Source organism: Rhagoletis zephyria, unplaced genomic scaffold, assembly GCF_001687245.7.
Source record: "Rhagoletis zephyria isolate East Lansing unplaced genomic scaffold, Rhagoletis_zephyria_1.1 Rzeph_scaffold_23705, whole genome shotgun sequence".
Lineage (NCBI taxonomy): Eukaryota > Metazoa > Arthropoda > Insecta > Diptera > Tephritidae > Rhagoletis > Rhagoletis zephyria.
The window spans coordinates 396-6,597 of NW_016180763.1; the positions used below are offsets into that span (position 1 = coordinate 396).

The following is a 6,202-nucleotide window of genomic DNA, read 5'->3' on the forward strand; positions in this document are numbered from 1 at the left end:
CAATTTTTATTTTTTCCAATTTCATTTTTTTATTATTTTTGTATTTCACATGGCACCCTTTGATTTAGAAGAAAAAATTCAGAACAGTTGTTGACACTTTCGATACCAGAAGCAACAACAAAATACACGCAAATGTTGTTTTTGCTCTACTGATACTACCTGTTTAATGTGCCTTGCTCTGAACGTTGGAAAACCGAGGTTGGTTATGAGTTCGTTCTCAGTTCGATATGCACATTGGATATCGAAGGTACTTTTCGAACGTTCGCCATAATGTTTATAGGGAATATGTATATGCCGGAAAAAACGTGCATACATAGCCTGATTCACTGAGACATATTAATTTTTTTTAAATACGAGAATAAGAAAAAAAATACTTGTTATTTAAAAAAAACTTTACCGCAGCCGGTAGGATTCGAACCTACGCTCCCAGAGGGAATCTGATTTCGAGTCAGACGCCTTAACCACTCGGCCACGACTGCTTATAGCGCTGCGTTGTCCAATGACTAATACAAATACAGTTAGTTTGAAAACACAGAAAGCGAGCGAATTTGGCACTGCATTATCGGCAAGTATTTTGGGGTTGCTTCTTTTGCTATGGTATTGCAGGAAAATAAAATATTTGTATGTACGTGCGTACATAGTTGTGTTGGCATGGAATAGTAGCTTATGTCAGGAAGCTGGCTTTAGTATAATGCGGCATTCGCCTTATTTTTTAAACGACAAGAAATTTTTTGACGAGATTTAATAAGAATACTGATTTGCAAGTATCGGAACAACTTCTGCACGTTTATTTGCCAAAAGTTCTTCAACGGCTCGGCGCCTGTGAGTCATTTGCAGTCGTATGCTGCGAATGCCGCATTATACTAAAGTCGGCCTTTCGACGTAAGATACTGTTCCGTACGAAGACAGATGTACCAACACACCACAGATCTAACCAACCAATTTGTTTTTTTTTACATTTTTCCAGGTTAAAAATGTTTGTTATTTTTTTTTTGTGTAAAAACATTGTTCATGTTTTCAAAGTTTAAAATTTTATAGAAAATTTAAAAAAATTAAACAAATGTTCCTCGAAATATCGAACTTTTTAATCTAAATTTGTACACAAATTTTGGATATGCAGTCCTATGGCTACGGTGGCCATATTTATGGCTGCCGAATACGGTACACAAAATTTATTTGCCGAATTTTTCCATAAAAGCTAGAGGATTTTAAACTCTTTTTCAATGATCCTAGATTTATTAGCCCTGAAACAGTATCTTTATTTTACATATATTTTTCGATCTTTTGTGAAAGCAACACATAAATATTCAGTTGTAGCATCACACATTTGTAGAATATTTTCCATAACTTTGTGCTCGGGACTTTTACCCCGCAAAATCTGTTACAAGCATTCCAAGACAGGGAAACATAATGAAAATATCCGATTACTTTTGAAGCACGAGTGGTATTCAACGGATTATTTTCTGACTCGGATTTCGGCCAAGCACAACACAGTGAACGAGCTGAATTGCAGAGCGTAACTTGGAAAGGTTTCACTTCCCTTCCATCTATGAGAACTTCTTCATTTTTACAACAGCCTTCTTATTGAGATGCTGAAAAACCTTTGATACAATCAGCAATAATTTTTTTGGCGTAATTTCGCCCAATGAATGTCTGCCCTCTTTACAAAATTTAAAATTATATTCACACCGCGGCACGGACAGGTAATAGTATTCGAGAAAAAACAGCAAGCTATGTGTATTTTATTGTAGGTTTTGGAATCCAAATACGTAAACAAAATTTAAAATTTTAGAGTAAAATGTAAAGAAAAATGACAATTTAAAGAAGAGATTCTCGACAAAAGTAAGATCATCTGCTCTACTTCTGCTACCTGTTCAATATGATTTGCTCCATACAAAATATTCAACGTGAAATGCGTTGAGAAGACCTTTGAAAGTTAATACTAGAGCAATTTCTTTTAGAAACTTGAACAATAATCATTAACGTTTACTTTTGATTCATATCCAATCACCAAAATACCGAATACGCGACAAATACGGGACATTAAAAGAAATACAGAACTTTTGGCGTCCCTTATGAAATAAATAAATTACCAGGTCAATGGGTTAAAATAGAGGACTGTCCCGTATAATACATTACGGATGGTCACCGTACCTATGGCCCATGAAATTTTCAATGTTGACAGCAGTCGTTGCTTGAGCTAATCTGCACTTTTACTAGCCTGCCAGGCCACTTGCTCACTTTGGTGAATACCACTATTTTGCTTAAATTTGAGGCAGAAAATTTATACACATTCTAAATTCTTTGCGATTGTATAAAATTTTCAATGCATTTGTCAAAAATTACACTAGCCTCATGAGCTTGTGAAATTTTTTTCACCTCATAGTTATCAAAAATTTACTCACCGCGAACTTTGTTACCGATTCGCAAACGCGCTAAGTTTGTAACTTTGATTTATATGGTTTTGGCTGTAGAATCAACAACACATATTTTTACAATAAATTAAATTGAATTTTTTAATTTGGAAAGCATTGTGAGTATTAAAAAAATCACCATGTGAACAGTGGTTTTCAGTCACTGTAAATACCATAATTAAAATAGAATATATTTATAAACAAAACCGACTTCAATTCTGAAATAAAAATTTAAGATTACAGTTAATTTCTTCATGATTCAATTATCAGATCTTAAACAAATATTCCAACGAATTGATATCTAACCTCCTGCTTTTTTATGAAGTCTGTTAATAACATACCAAAATAGGACTTTCTGGAGGTTTTCAAATTTCATTCGGCAACGTTTTTCCTTCACACATTGATGCTCCACTCTCATGTATAATAATAAGACTGGCTGTATGTAAGTGTTTGAAAGCGCCGACAGCCGACATTTGGATAAACGGTTGAGAAAATTACGACTCTAATCACAACTAATCCAACTCAATGAGTAAATTCCGGAATATTTTCTTATAAGTATATACAGGTATATAGATATACTTACACACATACATAGCATTTACATACTTACATATGTATGCACGAGGAAGCAAAAAAATAAGGGTTAAATGCGGGGCAGATAGAATACTTTTTAGGAAAATACATAAAAAGTAAGAAAGTACAAACATTAGGGCGGGTAAATTTGTATGGGACATTTTTTCGATAGCACAAAAAGAACTACGTGTATTTCTAAACAAATTTTCCGAAGAATAGGATTCTTAGATTTTGTTGTAGTGTCGTAAAGAAGTGATCAAATTTTGTATAAAATAGCATGTTTAAGGGGTTTTTGGTATGAGGAACCCATTTATCTTTTCCTTGAAACTTCCACCAGGGAGTACAACACTGAGAGTTTTAACATTTTCTTCGAAACCTATTTTCGCAATGTGGCCAACTCCAACCTGAATTTTGGACCCATAGTTTCTTGGGAAAATTCGCTAAGAATTACACATAGAATCCTCCTATACTATAAGCGCACAGTAAAAACAAAAATGACCCGCCCTTGCAAATATACTTTCTTATATAATTGCGTGAAAAAACTGGAACTGTTTCGGACCAGGGGGCAGTAGCCGAACACCTACCTAAAAGTCCTGTAGAAAGCATATATTCTATAATTGCGGAAAAATTAAATTTTGCCCTAATAAGCTTTGAAATATATGTATGTACTATATGTATACACATATGTAAGTGTTTTATTTTTTAATTTTTTTCTACAGCTAAATGTCTAGAAATGTACCTGTACATAAGACATGTAAAATACACAAGTACGCTTAAGTCCGTACAAAACATATACCATACACATCCATATACAAGTACATATGTAAATATATGCACCAGAGTGTGCCCCAAAGCGGGCTAAGTGTTAATATACACGGAGGGCGGCTTAAGCGTCTAAATCACCGGCTGAAATGAAAATGAAGAACTGCAAAACATAAAAAATATAACAAATTCTAAAGAGAAATAAAAAAAAAAACAAAGAAAAGTGGTCTGTAGAAAATATTGTAAAAATAGAGATATTCAAACTTACATATGTATGTACGTGCACGGTGAAAAAAAAACATGCTAATGGAAAGCAACAGTGCAAAATTGTGGCGGCAAAGAACGCATGCAAGCGGAAATTGACGAAAGTTTAAGTGGCAACAAATACTTAAGTCTTTAGTTGCTGCATGCCATATTTTCTAATGCAACACAAGTACATATATGTATATTTGTAAATATATATGTAAATATTTAGCTTGCATGCATTTAATGTTTCCTCTAACTAAGTTCGCTGCGCATGCGAGAGGATAAGCTTAAAGCTTACACAATGCACCGCAAATGCACAAGCGGATTTAATTAAGTCGGTAGAGCAAAGCAATCGCTGAAGAGTAGAAGTTGGTTTGTTCATGTCGAGTGCCAAACAAATATGGAGGTAAATTTTTAACCCCAAAATGCAATGATCATTAAGTATACAGTTAACTCTACACATAGTCCGCTTTGTTTTAGCCTTGACGAGAATAACGCTGACAACGAAGAGAGGCTGATCCAGTTTGCCGCAACACAGAACATGTCCACAGGGGTGTCTCCTGATCCAAAAACCAAAGATTAAACTGATTACTGATAAGATTAAACTGATTGCGATAGACGGAAGATATGCTTCGAGTGTTGCAGCAAGGAAGTCGGAAGACTGCACTCGAAAGGGACTGCCGAGAACCTTTGCCAGCGGTTCTCAATTGTATTTAAACTAACCACTTATCGTCATCCGGGAGGATACTACCACTCACGAAAAAATCTAGTATGTCGAACGGCGCTAATCGCTGCTGCATAGAAAGCCACCCTACACCCTATTGCCAAGCGTGCGGAAATTGAGCGGTATCGGGAGAATAAGAGGGAGAGGTATCTGCTTTTACGACCTGAGTGCGAAGAGTTTGAGATCCTGGCACATAAGCTTGCGGATCGGAAATTCTATTAGAAAATAAGGCAGCAATCAAATGTTTTCAAGACTGAAAGGAATTAATTGGCAGATGATATGGCCAGGCATGGCCCTGAGAAGCAGTTCCGGGAAGCGGATGACTTCTTAAACCACCGATTTGTTATCTAATGAGAAGCATACAACAGCCATGACAAATGGCTTTTTGACCAATGGAGAATACTGTTAAATCTCAAGGCCTTTATTTAGGGAGCTAAGCAAGAAATTAACGGTGGAACATTTGAACAAACCTATAAAAATAATTGTTTCGGAAATACGAGATAATTTTGGTTCGTTTTAAAGGTTAAATTACCTATGAATAGGTTTAGTCTTGAGTGCTTGAAATAAAGTTCGCGGGTAGCTGATGTCCACTCTATAAATCTACGCCCTTGATCGCCCATGGTTGTCTAGCTGCTAGAATAACTTTGTAACTTTGAATGGGGAGGCTTTCGTCCAGCGCTCGTTGAGCCAACTAAATATAAGCGCATCTATTCAGCAGCCGTCCACAGGTTGCCGCAGTAACTTTTAAGCTATGCCTGTCAGAAGAGATAACCTCAGGGATGCCTACCCATTTCAATAGCTGGGCAATTTCCTGTAATATAACTGTACCCAAACAAGCTTGATTCGGAAGTAGTTCGAGGTGGTCGAGTGGGAGGTCAGGCATTCCCCGGCCATTTACGATCTATGAGCACATGAGCTATCCCAGAACTCTGATTGGTGCTTGCCTATTAAAATAAATATTACGCCTATAGTCAATATTACACTGGGGCTTAGCCAGTCGACTTCCACCTTTAAAGCGGCCACATCTATCTGAGATATGTTGAAGAAGCCCGCTAAATATGAAATTTTCGAAGAGTTCCTGACAGAACACCTCTGAACTGTACCTCTGTTCCAGGAAATTTATATCTTCCGGCAGACTGGATGAGCTCAGTATTTCCGGAATAGCAATTCCACAACTAGTCGGTTAATTTGTGACTAATTTCTGTGTAGAGTTTCCAGAAACTTTCCTCCGACTATGGGTGCCACGTCGTCAGTATAGGCGATAACCCGAAAACCCCTCCTTTTCTGCCCCATCTTAGCGTTGTAACTTTACTCACTGTACGCTATACAGAGGCACCACCACACTCCGCTACAAACATGCAGGAGTTAGTTCTATCTGAGTTGTTCTCGACTCTGATTTCAACGAGATAACTTAACAAAGGTCAAGACAGTATTGGAGATTTTCAATTCGAAAACGCCCTATCTCAGAAAACTTTTCAAGAAC

The 6,202-nt window shown here is 36.7% G+C and overlaps 1 non-coding gene across 1 annotated transcript; it reads right to left on the reverse strand.

Moving 5' to 3' along the window:
- Positions 1 to 397: 397 nt before the first annotated feature.
- On the reverse strand, positions 398 to 479 carry TRNAS-CGA (transfer RNA serine (anticodon CGA)). Its single transcript has one exon. It is a non-coding gene; the product is annotated as a tRNA-Ser (tRNA).
- Positions 480 to 6,202: the final 5,723 nt, after the last annotated feature.